Raw genomic sequence first — 19,827 nt, forward strand, 5'->3', positions numbered from 1 at the left:
TAACGCGTCAAGCCGCCTGCCATTCGGGGTTGTGGTGTGTGAGTTCCACCTGATGTGTTTACAATTTAGGTCGCCCGCCAGAATGACAGAGCTCCCCATACCGAGCAGCGCCTCGATATCACTGCTTAGAACGATCTTATCCGGTGGAAGATAAACGGACGCGATAACGATCGGCGCGTGTCCCGTCAGTGAGATTCGGCACACTGATGCTTCGATATTAGCGAGCGCGGGAGGATCGAGCGGGACGCAATGCAGGGCTCTTCTATAGTAAATGACGGTACCACCACCACGGGCAGAGAGCCTGTCGTTCCTGACCATGTTATAGTTCGCGATTTTAGGGTCACGGCGCGCGGGCTTAAGTAGGGTCTCCTGCACTAAAAAGATATCAATTTGGTGGTCACGCAAAAAGTCAGAAACCTGATCACGTTGATTTGCGAGACCGTAAGCGTTAAAAAATCCTATCGTTACGGATAGGGGCTTTATTCTACTTATATACGCCATTGATTACCGGCGGAGTGAGGGGAGGACGTACGTATTTAATGACGCGTATACGTCGGCGTATTCCTGCACAACGGCGATAAAGTGTTGTGCAGTGGAGGCAGCGCGAATGGCGTCGCCCAAAGCGTTAACGCGCTCAAAGTTGATCGACTGAAAGAAGTCGATCGCTAAAGCGAGATTGTCGGACGCGGTCGGAGGGCAAGTCGCGGGAGAGGGACGAGTCGCGGGGGCGGGACGAATCGCGGAGGAGGGAGTTGTAGCCGTGTTCGTGTACGGCAGCGGTTTTGCCCAGGCCGAGACACTGGGCACCGCCGCCGGAACGAACGCTGGCTTAGCCTGCGACGCAGAGGGTGCCGAGGCTTTGATGTCTGGGCCGGAAGCTCGGAGGCGGTTTTGGCGGGCGACGCGGCGATTTATTTTAGGGGCTCGGGGGCAACCACGGTAATTCGCGGGGTGACCCTGTGTTCGACACAGGACGCAGCTAGGCGGTTCCGTCGCGGTTTTTTGGTCGCGAGCGCAGAGGGCCGTGGCGTGATCGCCCAAACACTTAACACATCGGGGGCGCGCGTGACAGTTACGGGAAGAGTGCCCGTACAATTGACAGTTATGGCACTGGCTAGGAGTGCCTTTTTTATGGGGGGCTTCGACAGCGATACCAGAGAGCCTACAGACGGTCTGTGTGTTAAAGATTTTCTTACCCTCGGGGGTAGGCTGGAGAGCGACTAGAACCATATTATATGGCTCCCTACCGCGACCGGTGTGCATACGGTGCACAGAATTCACTGGTAGGCCTTGTTCTAACAGGTCGGCTTTTACGAGCTCTACATCTAACTCTTTAGGGATTCCGCGAATTACAACGCGGAGTTCGCGCTCCTCCTGGAGCGTATACGTATGGAAACTTATACGCTCCTTACGGAGGTAAGAAGAGAGGGCCCTATGGTCGTCGGGTGTTTGAACCTTAATTTGAATGCCGTTCGCGAGGTTACGGGCATTCGTGAAATTTATATTTTTGGCCTTAAGGGCCAGGCAAACTCGATCCCAAGCTGCCTTCTCCTGAAGGATAACCGGGGGAGGGGTCTGGGTTTTATTTTGTGCCACCGGACGCGGCGACGGAGTGGCACGGGCTGGGGGTGTGAATGTGTTGAACGCGAGCTACATAGTAAGCGTTGTGGGGGTGTCAGGTTATTTTCGTTACGGAATTTCTTGATTCAGTCGCCGCGCTCATGGCCCGCGATAGAAGCTATGCAATAGCTTAAAAACAAAATACATATTGATTATTTCGTTCCTAGGAACTATTTTCGTTTGCACTCTTTCGCAATCTAAGGCCTCTAAGCTAATAAAGGTGAATAAAACTTGCATATAATGACCGCAGTTTACGGACCTTTATTGTGTTTCACCCTTTATTGGTGGATTCGTTTTATAGAAACTGTGCCGATATTGGAATAGTATAAAAGTTTATCGGCAGAATGTTATGGCTTTTAGTAAAATAAAAATCCGCGTTTAATAACGTTAGCGTTGTTTCAACTTTAAATATTCGTTGTGAAGCATTTAAAAGCAATACAGTTTTATTGTGATAAAGACAGAAAATGATGAGAGCCTTCCATTTAATTGGAAAATAGAGGAAATGTGCGACTCCAATTACCGAGAACCACGGAATAGATAAATAAGGTATCTACCTTATTTATCTATTCCGTGCCGAGAACCAACACCTCAAGCCTTATTTTCGCAAACACCTAGGTCTCCCCTATTCACCAATTCATCTTTTATTTTTTATTGCTTAGATGAGTCCGAATTGAGGGCAAGCGCGCTAGAGCGCCAGCTAGACGGGCGGACCAACTCAAGGAGGTGACTGGAGGCCAGATACAGGCAGCGGATCCTCAGCATTGAGGGAACGACCAGAAAGAAGATGAGTGGACGAGCTCACAGCCCGCCGGGTGTTAAGTGGTTACTGGAGCCCATACATGTCTAAAACGCAAATGCCGCCACCCACCTTGAGATATGAGCTCTAAGGTCTCAGTATAGTTACAACGGCTGCCCCACCCTACAAACCGAAGCGCATTACTGCTTCACGGCAGAAATAGGCAGAATAGGCAGAAACCTTATAGTGACGTGTGGTGTTCCCACATAGCTTGTTGGCCTTTAGCGCAACATAGCGTCACAAAGCGACAATGTGTGAACACTCTGATGGTCAAACAACAGCTTTTAGATCCATCCCCGATTACTCTCTTTAGACAACCCCTACCTTGGGCTATGAAGGTCAAGTACCTGAGCGTTACCCTGGATGCATCGATGACATTCCGCCCGCATAGAAAATCAGGCTGTGACCGTGCCGCGTTTATTCTCGGTAGACTCTACCCCATAATCTGTAAGCGGAGTAAAATGTCTCTTCGGAACAAAGTTACACTTTACAAAACTTGCATAAGGCCCGTCATGACTTACGCGATTGTGGTGTTCACTCACGTGGCCCGCACACATATAGACACCCTCCAATCCCTACAATCCCGCTTTTGCAGGTAAGCCGCCGGTCGGGGATCCGTGGTTCGTGAGGAACGTTGACCTACACGACGACCTGGGCCTCGAATCAATTCGGAAATACATGAAGTCAGCGTCGGAACGGTACTTCGATAAGGCTATGCGTCATGATAATCGCCTTATCGTTGCCGCCGCTGACTACTCCCCGAATCCTGATCATGCAGGAGCCAGTCACCGTCGACGCCCTAGAAACGTCCTTACGGATCCATCAGATCCAATAACCTTTGCATTAGACGCCTTCAGCTCTAATACTAGGAGCAGGCTTAGGGACCCCGGTAACCGTACTCATCGAACTCGTCAAAGAGGTCGACGTGCAACCTAACCCATGCATCAGCCCGCTGAGTTTCTCGCCGGATCTTCTCAGCGGGTCGCGATTCCGATCCGGTAGTAGATTCATTCGCGAAGCAATTGCTCTTGAGCTGTTAGGTCTCCTTCGGAGGCGCTCGGGCAGTTGTTAGCAAATCCCGCCCCTCCTGGCTGAGCCTCTGCTCGCCCACCTGTCCTGGTGAAACTGGAAAGGCCTTCGGGCCACCAGTAAACTTTCAATCATAAAAAACAGTTTTTAGTTGTTTATTGCGTACATAGGTTAACGAGCTCACGGATCCCCTAGTGTTATGTGGTTACCGCAACTCGTAATAATCACTACATGAATTCTGCTCACCTCACTCACCTTGACACTGAGGTCGAAATGAGGACTATTCTACGTCAAAAATTTATCGCTGAAAAAATGATCGTAAGATTGAACTAAAAAATTGTAACTAATTCACTATAATAATATAAACGCACAGATATTACTCTACAGCACAAAAGCAATTATCACAAATTAAAAACTCAAACGATTTTAATACTTTTCTGTATACATTTTGTCATCATTCCGGGAACACGGTAAACGGTTGTAAATCTATTTAATTGCCCGTATTTTATTTCCAAAAGCTTTACTCAACATTTTAGGGTACTGCCACCTGCGGCTACAGGAGCTGAGCAGTAAAACAATAAAAGTGCCATGTTGTACTGTTACATCCTTTGTTCCTGCTCACAATCGACGACATTGGCCGTAACTGCCTTTGTTCTTGAAAAGACAAATGAAGACGTTGGATAACTTGGCATTTTGTAGATAGACTTATGTATACTAACGAAATCATGAAGGTTGAAGTTCAATATTCTTTTCATTTTGTTTAGTTATTTTATTGTGTAAACGGACGTAGACTTGATAGTAAGTGTTTACCGGATTCTGTAGTTAACAAAGTAAATGCCGTCACCCATCTTTAAACATAACTTCTGAGGGCTCAGTTTAACCCACCTGTCAAACCGAAACGCATTGCTGCTTTGCGGCAAAAATAGGCAGGGCAGTGATATCTTTTTTTTTATTTATTGCTTAGATGGGTGGATGAGCTCACAGCCCACCTGGTGTCAAGTGGTTACTGGAGCCCATAGACATCCACAACTTAAATGCGCCATCCACCTTGAGATATAAGTTCTAAGGTCTCAAGTATAGTTACAACGGCTGCCCCACCCTTCAAACCGAAACGCATTACTGCTTCACGGCAGAAATAGGCAGGGTGGTGGTACCAACCCGCGCGGACTCACAAGAGGTCCACCAGTTTGAACTATCTACCTGAAAAAGCTCACAAAACGCCTTACCACTTCTAATTACGCAAATCACCGTGGAAGCGTGGAAGTCATTCGTGAACATTTGTTAAGTACGTATTTCATTAGAAGTTAAAATTGGTACTTGCCTACGAGATTCGAACACCGGCATAGTAGCATCGCTGGATACAAATGCACCGGACGTAAGATATTTTACGCCACGACTTCTACTTAACCAAAAGTCACCACTATTCTGCCGTTTTCTGCGGCGAAACAGTCATGTGTTCCGGTTTGAGGAGCATAACAGTCGTTAATCAATACAACTGTGATATTAGACTTGAAGTCCTTAACCGGCATTGACATTGTCATCTCTATGAATACCTGAAACTACCTAAGCTCGTTCATAAATTTGTGCAAATAATAAAAATTCAACCTCATATATAAAAGTAAGTGCATCTATTATCAGCTCTTCTCCACTTCTACAGCGTACACAATAACTACTTATTTTCGAGGGGAAAGTAGACAAGCTTATCGCAACCTTAGGAGTCTAAATGATTCCATAATGATAGGCCTATGAAATTGCCGTTTTATTGTAATAGGTAATTCGAATTGACATAGAACCTTAATGGTTTGAGATTTTTGAGTGAAGCTTTTTTCAAACGGTACCTACGAGGCTCTTCTTTTTAAAAAAATGTGCAACATTCGATTATCGACTTTCAGTTGTTTTTTTTTATTCTGCTTAGACAAGAAAAACTTGGATACTTCGAAAATTCGAATGATTTTTGAATACGAGTTCCAACGCGGAACTAACGCTGCAGAAATAGCTCGCAATATCAATGTTGCGTTTGGAGAGGAGACTACTAATGAACGCACCGTGCGATTTTAGTTTAAACGCTTTCGTGATGAAAATTTTGATTTGAAGAATCAACCACGTGGAAGACCGCCCACACATGTGAATAACAATGAATTGAAAGAGATGGTGGAAGCCGATCCGAGCCAAACTATTCAGGAATTATCGGTATGGTTTAACGGTACCTTACCAACAATATTGCGTCAAATCAATAAAATAAAATAAATATGAAAAATGCGTGCCTCATGATTTGACTGATCTGCATAAAGAAACGCGTGTTGAAACTTGTGTTGCCTTGTTGAATCGATACAGAAATTAAGGAATATTGGATCGATTTATGACATGTGATGGAAAGTGGATTCTTTACGATAACCCTAAACGTAAAATGCAATGGCTGAACCCAGGTTAAACGCCGCAAAAGTGTCCTATAGCAAAGCTTACAAATAAAAAGGTATTGGTAACTGTTTGGTGGTCTCAGCATGGTGTTATTCACTATAGCTTTCTCCGATCTGGTCAAGCAATAACGGCAGATGTCTGCTGTGCCGAACTCCGAACAATGATACCAAAACTTGCAGTGAAACAGCCCCGACTCATGAATCGATCTTGACCATTATTGCTCCATGATAACGCGAGACTTCATACAGCACGAGAAATCGTTTTAACTCTACAGGTACAGCAATTAGAAACCATTCGTCACCCTCCGTATTCGCCAGACCTTGCTCCAACAGATTACCATTTTTATCGTGATTTGGACAATTTTCTACGTGATATAAAGTTTTCTTCCCAGGAGACAGTACAAAATGCTTTCACAGAGTTTATAGAATATAGATCACCAGAATTCGATCGCAAAGGCATAAATGACCTTCTTATTAGATGGCAGCAATGTATAGATAATAATGGTAGATTTTGATTTAAAAAATATGTTAAAAAAAACTAATCTCAATTTTTCAGTCAAATAAGGTATTTCATACTTTACCCCCAAAAATACTGATGCACATTAACGCTTGACAGATAGATTTTTCTGTCTCCTCTTTTAGTAAACCTACCTACCCTAAAGCACTAACTAATAGGTACCTACTAATTATTTCGTCCTTTTTCATCCATCGCTGTTAAATCGAAACATTATTTCCGACTAAATCTTTCTAAAAATTCCTAAGGCGATTATCTGATCCCTGATCAAAGAACGCTGGTATAAGGCAGGCTGCCTGATTTGCTTCTTGCTTCTTCTTTGTTTAGTGAAACACAACGATGCAACAGGTAAATAGTTTCATCATCATCTCAGTTCTCTGTGGAGAAGTGATGTGTTACTAGGATCCTATGTATTTCCTTACCAAATCACTGGTAAACTAACGGGCTATTCCAGCTACTCATGGACTAAGTGAAGTAAGTGAACTAACAGGCTCAATCTGAAAGAATTGCTAACACTGGCCCTACCTAGCAAGAGCAGTGCTTTATTGAATCTACCACCGGAGCGGAATCGCTGAGAAACTGAGTCGGTTGTGTCTATAAGCTAGGCTACTCGGCGAATTTTCCGTCATATTCGACGAGGATGCTGACCAGTTCTTGACGAGTCTAAAAGCACCGAGATCAGATCCGAGGGATCTGACAAGACATGTTTAGAGTGAAGGCGGCTTTAGTGGATCTCTGAGCCCTTGTTGATGCACCTAAGCAAATTCAGGCGGTATAAGTTTTCAATACATTCAAAGTAAGACCCCACGACGCTGTCGATTATAATATTTGTCAGGGTATTAAAATTGCGCTCTGGTTTTACTCCTAGCTATTTAATGTGTTCGCTAAATCAGTTTTTTTAGGTTTGTTCCATGGTACTAATAGAGACTCTTTTACTTTAATGGAAATCGTTTAATATTACACGTCAAGGTACCCTTATCGTTTCCGCTCAATTTTCAGTAAAAGATTTTGTTTGATGCAATTTTGCAGATTGCAAATTTGTGGGAAGATCTTCCGCCGAGTGGATGCTATTTCTCAGTAGACTGATGGTCCAAGCGTTGTTGTTCGGAACTTGTATACACTGGACTAGCGGTAGGATGTCTTGTGAGTCCGCGCGAGTAGGTACCACCACCGTGGTGGCCTATTACTGCCGTGAAGCAATAATACGTTTCGGTTGGAAGGATGTGGCAACCGTTGTACTGTACTGAGACCTTGGAACTTATATCTCAAGGTGGATGACGGCATTTACGTTGTTTAGATGTCTATGGGCTCCGGTTACCACTTAACATCAGGTGGGCCGTGAGATCATCCACCCATCTAAGCAACAAAAAAAATATATTTAATATATCGTTAGCGAAATTCAGGTATCTGTCAAATATCTTTTGTACTATGAGAATTACCGCGACATGGTGGGTAACCCCATAATCTGTAAGCAAAGTAAAATGTCCCTTCGAAATAAGGGCGACAAGGGACACTTTACAAAACTTGCATAAGGCCCGTTGTGACTTACGCGAGTGTGGTGTTCGCTCATGCGGCTCGCACACACATAGACACCCTCCAATCCCTACAATCCCGTTTTTGCAGGTTAGCCGTCGAGACTCCGTGATTCGTGAGGAACGTCGACTTACACGACGACCTGGGCCTCGAATCGATAGGAAAACACACAAAGTCAGCTTCGAAACTTTACTTCGATAAGGCAATGCGACATGATAATCACCTTATCGTTGCCGCCGTTGACTACTCACCGAATCCTGATCACGCAGGAGCCATTAGATTCATTAACTCTTGCATTAGACGCCCTCAGCTCTAACGCTAAGAACAGGCTTAGGGACCTCGACAACTCTACTCGTCGAACTCGGCAAAGAGTTCGACGTTCAACTTAACCCATCCATCAGCCCGCTGAGTTTCTCGCCGGATCTTCTCCACGGGTCGCGATTTCGATCCGATAGTTCCGATTTGCGAAACAATTGCTCTTGAGCTATCAGGTCTCCTTTGGAGGCGCTCAGGCAGCTGTTAGCAAATTCTATTACTCCTGACTGAGCCTTTGCTCGCCCACCTGTCCTATAGAAACTGGAAAGGCCTCTAGTTCAGCAGTAAGCCATGATTCATAAAAAAAAAACATGGGTATATGGGAACTTCGATAATTTTTCGGATACTAGTTTTGATAAATCATCTGTTTAAACATAGCCTAAATTGTTATATAGTGAAAAAATACGTTAATTTTCATATACCTTACAATCATACACGCTAAATCATTGTCAGCAGCACAATAATACACACATCCCAAAGAAGCCATTAAACACAACACCTCAATAAAATGTTTGTAAACACGCAAAGCTTTCCAGCTGCGAGGACGCTCCACGCTGTCGACTACAACTACTAAAGACAATATGCAAGACTAATGGCTACCGATGACTCACGTATTATAAATAAATCATTGTTACCATCAAAAGAACGCTTACAGGAATCACGAGCGATTGTTGTTCTCTCTATGCTAAACCAGACTAATAATTTGTCCAAAACAAGGAACAGAACGCTTTCATTTAAAGGGTCACAGTATGAGGTCTCGAAAGTCTTTAAGGCCATTGTTGATTGGCTAACAAAACGCCGTGTCGACACCCTCGTTCCTTTTATTCAGCACAAAATTACAATTCCTGACGCACTGTCAAAATGTGAAACAAAAACTTGGAACGAATGTCTGCTCTTTTGTAATACACGTCACAGGGGATAATGAAAGATGTTATTTTATAGATTATTTCCAATAATTGAAGCCGAAGCGACAAGAGAAATTTTCTCGACAAACAAAAATCCGACTACTACAACAAACAAACTAGCAAAATTCAGCGTAGAATAAATCAAAAGAACGAAAATGTTGTTTTTGTGACTTAACGACATGTCGCGGTCACTGTATAAAAAGTATTCGCGTCGTATTTTTGTTCCACTGAAACTAAAATTTCATAAAAAGGAAAGAAACAGTCCGTGTTGACTTTTTTGGTCCAATGATCAATGGATATGCACGACTTTCGCATTTGTTGAAGAATTCTGTAGACATTCTATCGAAATGCCGCCGGATGATTTCTCGTGAGAACCGATAATGGACGCCTTGGTAACGTCAAGTGCCGTCGTCGAAATATTCTTGGGTGATTGTTAATTTTTGCCAGGCAAATTACTTCGATACGCTACTAAACAGCTTTCTGTTCAAGTAACTGAAGCCACAGCAATTTTTTGTGAATAATTTAATGAATATTCAAGACTCATACTCGGGGTCTCAAAAATTTAAATGTATGCTATTTAATTTATGAATAATTTATTTTTTATTTTTAAACTATTTTAGCGGTAGGCAGCGGCCTGGCTCTGCCCCTGCCATTGCTGAAATCCATGGGCGACGGTAACCACTCACCTTCAGGTGGGCCGTATGCTCGTCCGCCTACAAGGGCAATAAAATAAAAAAAATATGTGACTGAAAGATAATGAGGTTAAAATGACCCATTTTTTTACCATAACCTAAATAATTACCAACTTATCGCAGTGATACTGTTGAAAATGTTTATTATTATTAAAAAAAATCATGACCTATGCAAGTGTAGTATTCGCTCCCGCACACACATTAACTCTCTCCAGGTCATCTAATCCCGTCTCTGCAGGATAGCCATCGGAGCACCGTCGTATGTGAGTGAGAAATGCAAATCTGCACAACCACCTTCAATTAGAATAAATACATAAGAATCAGAAAACAATGTCAGAGTGTTTCTTCGAAAAGGCGCTACGCAATAACTCTCTTGCCGTGGTCACCTCTAACTATCTGACCCGTCATGTGCGACGGTATAACAGCAAAGCCACCGTCGCCCAACGCAAGCCTTATCGCATTTTCCGGATCCCCTATCGGTGTTTTTAGGCTCTCCAGGTACCAGTCACCGCTCTCGTCCAACTTCGACTAAGAGTTCGGCGTGCAAGCTAGCCTATAGACACAACTCATTGGGTTCCTCGCCCGATCTTCTCAGGGGGTCGCAATGCCAATCCGGCGGTAGATTCATCGAAGCATTGCTCTTGCCAGAACTAACGCTAACGTATTTGATGCACCACTAAACTCTCAACATATGGTTAAAGGTGGGCTATGAAGTTGACATTGTGATCTCATCTGCTCATTTGCACCAGTATTAGATTCATATTAAAAAACTACATCAAAAGTAGCCTAACTAGTAATTATTAGGAGACACAAGTACGCAACCTCTCGAGCCTTCTACAGTTTCTATTAGTAAATTCGAATCGCTATCGTTTTTTTTTTTAATTGCCCTTGTAGGCAGACAAGCATACGGCCCACCTGATAGTAAGTGGTTACCGTCGCCCATGGACTTCAGCAAAGCCATGGGCAGAGCCAGGCCGCTGCCTACCGCTTAATACTCTCCACAAGCCTCGTTTGAAGAAGGACATGTCATAGCGCTCCGTGGAGCACTGGGGAGCTCATTCCATAGCCGGATGGTACGTGGCAAAGAAGATCTCTGGAAACACATTGTCGATGACCGCAATGGCTTCAGATAGAATGCCTATCTCTTCTCCCCACGTCTTAAATGCCACCGCACCTCAGATCCCCTAAATTTACTGCTTGTATACAAAGATTGTAATCTCGTGCATGTAGAAGTTCTTATTGCTAATATGCTCATGCTAATGGGCAGACCACAAGACGGTCCGCTATCTGCTTCCAACATATTCTCAGGTACTTTGGCCACGTCGCTCGTAGAGGCCCCGATAACTTAGAGAAGCTGATGGTAGTTGGTCAGGTTGACGGGTGAAGATCACGCGGACGCTCACCTACCCGCTGGTCCGATCTGGTAAAGACGCTCACCGGCCTGCCAATAACCGAGGCTATAAAGACCGCGGAGGACAGGAAGACGTGGGGAAGCATCGAGTAGTCCACATTTCAAATTAGACATGACCTTCAGCAATGACGAGACCGACTCAGAAGAAGAAGAAGAAGAAGAATGGGCAGACGAGCATCCGGACAATTGCTCACCGTCGCTCAAGGACGTCAGCGATGCTAGGACCAACGCTATACCGCTATCTTCTAATACCATCATCCTGTCTATATTTACAATCGAACAGTCGTACAAGCTCGAATGCAGGATTTGTCTACAAAATAATTAATTGAAAATCACCTGTCGCGACAGTAACCACAGCTCAATCAGAGAGCAGCGACAGTGTGTCGAATCAACACTAAGTCAGAGAAGTAGCCACGTGCGTGCATTATCCGCTGTGAAAATCAATCGGTAATTCGGTGTCCGATCAGTTTTCCCGAAAAACTAAAGCCGACGACCGATTACTAACGATTTTTGACGCCCCTAAAAGCGATACCCACGATCCACCTGCGTTAACGTCCAGCCGGCTATAACTGTCGCTGCCATTTTTAAATGCTTAATTGCCGACAGTTAGTCAATAATTCAATTCTAAGATTTTTTTCGTTCTCACGCATTTTAGTGTGAGAACAATCGACGAGAGAGTTTTACATGTTTTGGTAGTTGTTAAACATCGATTGCCCGATACGCGAATAAGAAAAAAAAGTTAGTAAGCATTCATAATATACCGGAAACCGAACAAGTAATTCATTGTAACAATCGACACAAAAAAAAAATCGATTAGGAATTTCACGTCTTAAATCATATGTGACTTCCATGTGAACTTGTTACTTAATAATATGTTTGTAAGTAAAAACATAATGATTAGTTTCAGCATCCATCGCTAATTAAGATCTTACACTATAATATTTAATATAATATAATATTTTTACTGGCGGTAGGGCCTCTTGTGAGTCCACGCGGATAGGTACCACCACCCTGCCTATTTCTGCCGTGAAGCAGTAATGCGTTTCGGTTTGAAGGGTCGGGCAGCCGTTGTAACTATACTTGAGATCTTAGAACTTATATCTCAAGGTGGGTGGCGCATTTACGTTGTAGATGTCTATGGGCTCCAGTAACCACTTGCCACTAACACTGACAAAACACAGGTCTACAGCCGAGATATTTGAGATTCCTTCCTGTTAGTTATACACCATCCATTCGTAGCAGTGCTTACTTACTTACTTGTTTTCCCTACATTTCTCCGATTCCTGATCTTAATTAATTTCCTGGCTTCTAAGCACCAGGTCTCCTATAGCTACGAAGATTTTCGGTATTCAAATTTGTAACCCAAATAAAATAACAACGCGGTTACAAATGCTCCCTGATCTTTCAAGCAAAAGGATAAGTCAAACAGTGTAAAAAAAAATTACATAATTCTCATTTTTATTATTCTTCAGGAATTCGTTTAATTCGGCGCGTTGATCACATCATCGTTGTTACTTTGTTGAATGAACAGACAATGTGATAATAATGGCGTCTGGTAAGAAATAAAAACGTGTCGCATCCGCCTCCACAAACAGTCTCCGCCCCGTTTTTCCAGTAAACTTCATTCGTCATGTCCAATTAAAATGGTGGCACGATTTTTCTCATCGCCATCCGGAGGTGTTGTGGAATGCTTAAGCCGTAGACATGGTCGATATTGTTTTCATATAATGATAATTTTACCACAATGTTCTGAAAAGCCAAATACCTTTATACGTACTAAATATTAAGGAAAGAAAAAACAAATAAAAAAAAAAAAAAAAAAACTAAAAACATGATTGGTTCTTAATTGAATTTCATTGTTTTATTTCAATTAAATTTTTATTTTAATTCAATGGCATATCCATGTATTATCTAATCCTAGACCGGACGGACGCGTCAGAAACTCGACAACGCGGTTCCCACGCGTGTGCCTTACCGAAAACTTTTTGCTATCAAGAATAGTTTTTATGGAAAAAACGAAGTTCAATCACGTTTTCTATTCAACTTTTCCACTATACCTAAAGATACCACTGTCAATGGCTACGACGGAACGCTTGTGACAATTCTGTAATAGATTGCAATAATTATTGTGTACTACGAACAAAATAATAAATTAAAATGAACAAAATAACCCACTGGCTACTTTGACTCATAAGGTTATGTCTATAATTTTGACTTTTATCAGAAATGTCGTTTAATTTACATTTATACAATCGTTTTTAGATTTCTTATCCTGATTTTCCCTAATTCATATAGGTACTTAGTAGTGGTTTGGACGTACGTACTGTAGGGCGACCACGAATATAAGTGATGGTGAATTATTCTTTTTTTTTTTAAATGAAATAACAATAATTTACACCAATCAACGTGCGTTACGTATGTTTATTATACATTTTCTACAAGATTTTTGGTTCCAGATACGCTTGTAGACGCGCGACTCATATTTTCATAACAATTTTGTTAACCTATTTAGGTGGAATTCGATTACTTCATCAGTACTTCACTTACGACATTTCTGCAGCAAAGCAGTTTAAAGTATGAAAGGCGGGATTGATATTATTTCAATACACTTGAATCTTCGACCTGAAGTCCGGGTAGGCTGGCGACATTGTACTTGTTTTGAGTACTTCACTTTTACTCCAGACAGATTCGTCGGGGCCAAAAGGATGAGACGTCCGATGCATTCGTATGTAGCGATGCACCGGTGTTCGAATCCCACAGCGGGGTACCAATTTTTCTAATGAAATATATATTTAACAAATGTTCACGATTGACTTCCACGGTGAAGGAATAACATTGTCTAATAAAAATCAAACCCGCAAAAATTATAATTTGCGTAATGACTAGTGGTAGGACATATTGTGAGTCCGTACGGATAGATATCACCATCCTGCCTATTTCTGCCGTAAAGCAGTAATGTGTTTCGATTTGAAGGTAGGGGCAGCCGTTGTAACTATACTGAGACCTTAGAACTCATATTGCAAGGTGGGTGGCGGCATTTACGTTGCAGATGTCTATGGACTCCGGTAATCACTTAACACCAGGTGGGCTATGAGCTCTTCCGAAAAATCAGTTTCTTTGTTGTTACTACTAATTAATTCATTAATGGCAGTCTTTGACAATCATTAATAATATTTTTTGCATTGTTTTATCGATAATACAACTCAAAGTCGGATTAAAATTGGATTCTTTTAAGTAAGTAAAAACTCCAATTTGTTACCCGCCTATTACATTTAAGCGATGAGATTTAACACAATCTCTTAACGTAAAACTTTATTAAAATTCCAGCTGAATAATTGAGAATTCAGATGTAACATAAAGAAGGGAGGCCAGGCCAGGAATTCTCAAAGGACGTCACCCTTGAAATTTCAAGGACTTTGAATGTAAATGACAAGGTCACCATATTTTAAGTCAAATGTCGGATCAACATTACTATAACACTAAGTTTGTACCATCCTTACTAATCCACTAAAATTAAATTATCGTGAATTAAAACTACATTTACTCCTTGACATTAATGTTTAAGTTTCGTAAATAAATGTATTTTTCAAAACAAAATGGCATTGCAAGAAATCGTCATGTCGACGAATAAAAACTTCTTCATCCATATTATAATGTAAAATATTCCAAATGTCGGAAATAATAAACACGAGACTTGACCATAGAAGCTGTTTCAAGTTACTAAGTTTACAATTCGCGAAAAGAGGCTTGTGGAGAGTATTAAGCGGTAGGCAGCGGCTTGGCTCTGCCTCTGGCATTGCTAAAGTCCATGGGCGACGGTAACCAGTCACCATCAGGTGGGCCGTATGCTCGTCTGCTTACAAGGGCAATAAAAAAAATCGGTATAAAATATTATCCAGAATTTATTTTAAAGCTGATTTGTGTCTATGAGAACATTTCCAGACTCAGTATAATTGCGATCGCCTTGCCGCAGTCGCCTCCCAATGATAATCACAGGGCGACCTGAGGGGGTCGAGGCTGCACCGCAAGGTACCTTCACTCTTGTGTGCTGGCACCAGGAGGATGCAACGGAGGATGCGACGTCTGCTCCGTAATGTTGTCTGCGCTGTCGTCGCCGGACGCACTATGGAAGAGGAACCTGGTCGGCGGTGTATCGCGTATCCGACCTAGCAGGCTGGTTCTGACCCAGAGGGGTATCCTTCCAGCGGTTACGCCGGGCGGCCTGACTGACCGCCGTACCACGGAGACTGGTGTCGTTGTTCGTCAACGATCAACTCGAAGACCCGTCAATTGGGCGTCCTTGAGGTGGCCCCGCGAATCTGGTTGTAGTGTTGACCAGAGGAATCCCCCTACCCTGCTCAGATTCTTACCCTAAGCGAACATCGGACGTCAGGCGAGAGAGTGCAAAGGGAGTCCATACAGTACATCGTGCGTCCCCTAGGCGTCAACACTCCACACTAAGCAGGCAGGTATGTAGCGGCTTGGCTCTGCCCCTGGCATTGCTGAAGTCCATGGGCGACGGTAACCACTCACCATCAGGTGGGCCGTATGCTCGTCTGCCTACAAGGGCAATAAAAAAAAAAACTAAGTTCGGCCCCCTCCCCGAAAAATAAAAGTTACGGTGTTCTAAGTTAAATCACGAGAATTAAAAAAAAAACAGAATATTACTTACTGATCACTAACCTTATTGATAATAAACCTAATAAACCTATTGGAAACTTGACAAATCATTGATACAACTCAAATACTATTAATTTATTAAAGAGCGACTATCGACTATCTAAGTCTTCAAAATAGACATTTCGCGACGATTTTGCGATTAGCGTCTTCCATATCTAATGTTCCTAAATATGAAACAATCTATATATTAATACGTGAAGCAAAAACTTTGTATCCCTTTTTACGAAAATTGCCCGGACGGAGGAGTATGAAATTTTCCACACTTATATAGAATATAGAGAAGAAGTGCACAATGCTAATATTTTTTTTAAATAATGCATAAAAGATACATTAAATCAATAAAGAAAACATTATACACACTACATACACTAAATTTGACGCACACAGGCATGCATGCTATTTATTGTCAAACTTTTGTTCTTGACGTCTGTTGTCAAATAAAGAATAGATTAAATATTGTTTGCCTTTATTAATATTTTTTTATAAAGTAGCCTTAGCGAAATTTGTGACTCTAGAAGTATAAAATACAATCATAATAGTGTACAAACTTACAATTCCAATTAATTATAGTCGAATTTCGACTACTGCGGGACCTCTAGTTCATTTAAATTCGCATTTCATTAGCCCTTAGAAAACAATTTAATACTAACGAAAGTTTTCCCTATAATACGACAAACTAATTACTTCATCCCCGAAATAGTTCGATCGTGAGCCTTGAAAGCACCCTTAAAAATGCCTAACTTAATATTTCAACTTAATATATTAACAAACATATGTATATTAATTAGCTCTGACGCATATATACTACGTCTATTGTTCGTTTCTATGAAGGGATTGTGTTTGACTGCTTAATTACACGTTATCCGCCTGAAGCCTGAAATACAATACCAGCTATTGTCAAAATGGAGCGATGGATCAGATATTCCCGTTAAAGTATTTATATTCGATTTAAAAACATTAAAAATCTGATAAAATACTTGAAACAGTTTCATTTTACCAATTCGTTATACATATATATCGAGGGGTGAAAAGCAATTTAGTTTAAGTGATATTTTTGCAACTTTACAGGAGAGGAGCCTTTCACCCTTCGATATATAATTCATTTTGCTAAATGTCCTGACTTAAGTTTATTTGAAATACTTATTCACTAATTGTATAAATGGGTACATAGAAGCCTGGCTCGCTTGCAATAATGGAATATTCGACAACTATTACCAGTTTCACCAGTGTGAGGATCTTACTTCGTACCAAGAATTTCTTTACTTTTACCTGTAATGCATGTCTTGAAGTAAAGGGTGTTGTGAACTGACCGGTCCTTGCTTATTTATAGTATAAAGCCATTTATGACGTTATAACTGTGAAGAAATCAAGAGGGACGACAGAACGAACATCGAAATTCATGATTCCTCTCTGCTATGGGAAATAGTATAGTAGAATAGCCTTAATGTATATGTGTGTTGACAGATGATGGTGTGTTATGAATATATCACTAGAGAACGTCCCGCGATTTCATCCGCGTAGATCCCATTATATACGAGTATACGCATAATACGCGTATATCGATGCTAGTGCAATATAATATATTATACATTTAGATTATAGATCAGCATTTAGTTCATAATCGTCGATATTTTATTTTCTTTATTTATTTAAAAATTCTGAGCTCACGCGCCCTTTGTAACTACACGCCCCTAGGCACGTGCCTAGTTTGCCTTACGGATAATCCGTCTCTGCACACTAGACTTAGAACAATAATAGTGACGTTAAAGTAATAACCCACTATAAAGTATTGAACATGGCAACATTAGTAAGAATACCTACCTTTGGAACGAGGCCTTGGCTATAGAGCAATACCTACCGCGTGCAGTCGACGTGTGGATAAGCGTCGGTCTCAGAACTCTGTACAATTCGACCGTGTATCGAAACATACCCAATGTAATTCAAGCCTAATTGCAAAGGTATACTCTCTTTGGTTTGGTTACCAGAGAATTTATTCCGGACTCGTTAACGATTTTAATTTGGTACCACATTTTGTTTTTGCTGATATTTATAATTTACTCGTGGTAGGATGTCTTTTGAGTCCGCATGTGTGTAGCGGTGTTTACGTAGTAGATGTCTATGGCCTAACGTAATCGGTTAACACTAAAAAATCACTGTAAATTAATATTGCAGTTTCAAGCTATATGTGTGAATTCTGCCCTGACGGCAGACGGCGGTTAATGTGATAATAAAAAGGCACAATTCGGGATCGTCAAAAACGATTCCCGAAAGCACTCTTCTATGATAAATAGTGTATCGAACCAACAATCTGTGAAGGTGCTTTACCTATTAAATATAATTCAACACTAATCCGTTTCAACAAGATATAAATACCTAGTCCAGCCATAAGTTCTGTTACAAATTTTTATGAAAATGCATTTTTTTTATATGAAGTAATGTAATATGCTTTTGTTTTTTTGGTGTAAACTTAAATTTCTAAATTTCTCTTCTCTGTTCACTTTCTACTCATATGTGATTTTGATAGTGGAAACATGTTTGGTTATTGTTTTAACTATTTTTTAAAATATTATATGTTTGTATTGTAATGTTGGTTTCCCAAATAAATAAATAAATATTTAATAAAGGCTCAGCAAAAAAAATTTTTTATTTGAAGTGGCCTTCCTTGGCTTCTTTACAGGCCTTTAATCTGTTTGGCCATGAATCTATGAATTTACGCACTGTTTTTAAAGAAAATTTCGCCACTGCTTGCTCCAAAGATCTTTTAAGAGACTCAATGTCACCGTGTCGTTTAGAGCAAGCCATGTCCTCTAAAATTGACCATAACCTAAAGTCTAAAGGGTTAAGGTCTGGGCTAGGTGAGAGCCAGTCAGTATTCAGCTCTTATAGAGTCCTGTTGGTTTCAAGCCAGGCCTGGGTAGTTTGTGCCTTGTGACCAGGTGCAAAGTCCTGCTGGAAATTCCATGGTATATTTTTAAAAAGTGTATTGCCGAGATTTTTCACAACACGATCCAAGACTGTATCTGGGTACACTTTGGCTAAAGTTTTCACTCCTTTTTTTCCAAAACGTAGTTTTGTGACTCCTTGATAAGACACGCCCCACCAAACCATTACTGACGCAGGATGATGACCACGTTGTACCTTTTCGCCCACTTGAGCAGTTTCTTTATAACTGTGAGCGTACACTTTATCATTTTGCTTACTATAGTGTTCTTCAATCATGAAATTGTTTTTCATCGGTAAATTTAATTTATCCTCCTATCCTCAAAATCCTATCCTGAAAATATCCTCATATTTCTGTGCCTTTCACCTACGTATCGCGATAGAAGGCGTTTCGATCGTTCCTTCTCTTTAATTGTACATATTGATTTAAGGCATGTCCTGTATATCGATGATAAGCATCGAGCTTCAGGTCTTGTTTTATAATACACGTCAGATTCTTAGCAGGAACCTTCATTTCTCGCGATTAGATTTTTTGCTTCCTAATGGGGTTCGACGAATTCTGGCTTTAACAGCATTATCAGCCTTTGTAGTTCTAACAGCACGCGGTCGTCCCGATCTTTTATGATCTTTAACAGACGAACTGTTATTGAATCTGTTGATAGTACGATATACGAACCTACGGCTGATACCAAGCTTTTGAAGTGGTTGGAATATGACCGACGGCTCCATACCCACTTTGTGCAAGGCGATCACTGCAATCCTATTTTCTTTAACACCCCATCCTATATTGTAATTTGATAATGAACACGAAAAAATATGTGAAATGGCGCAAAATCGAAAGAAGTTTTAAAAAGAATATACATGTTCCAAATTCAAAATAATTAAAGAGTTGAAAAAAAAGAAAAGTTTTTATGTGACAGTATTTATGGCCAGACTAGTTACATACACTTATAGTAATAGTATTTAGTTTAATCA

At 41.2% G+C, this 19,827-nt stretch overlaps 1 protein-coding gene across 1 annotated transcript in view; it reads left to right on the forward strand.

The window, feature by feature from the left end:
* The window catches only part of LOC101741552 (protein gooseberry-neuro), a 169,847-nt gene that overhangs the window by 69,848 nt on the left and 80,172 nt on the right, over positions 1 to 19,827 (forward strand). The gene's annotated exons all lie outside the window — the stretch shown is intronic.

This window comes from Bombyx mori, chromosome 3 (assembly GCF_030269925.1).
Source record: "Bombyx mori chromosome 3, ASM3026992v2".
NCBI lineage: Eukaryota > Metazoa > Arthropoda > Insecta > Lepidoptera > Bombycidae > Bombyx > Bombyx mori.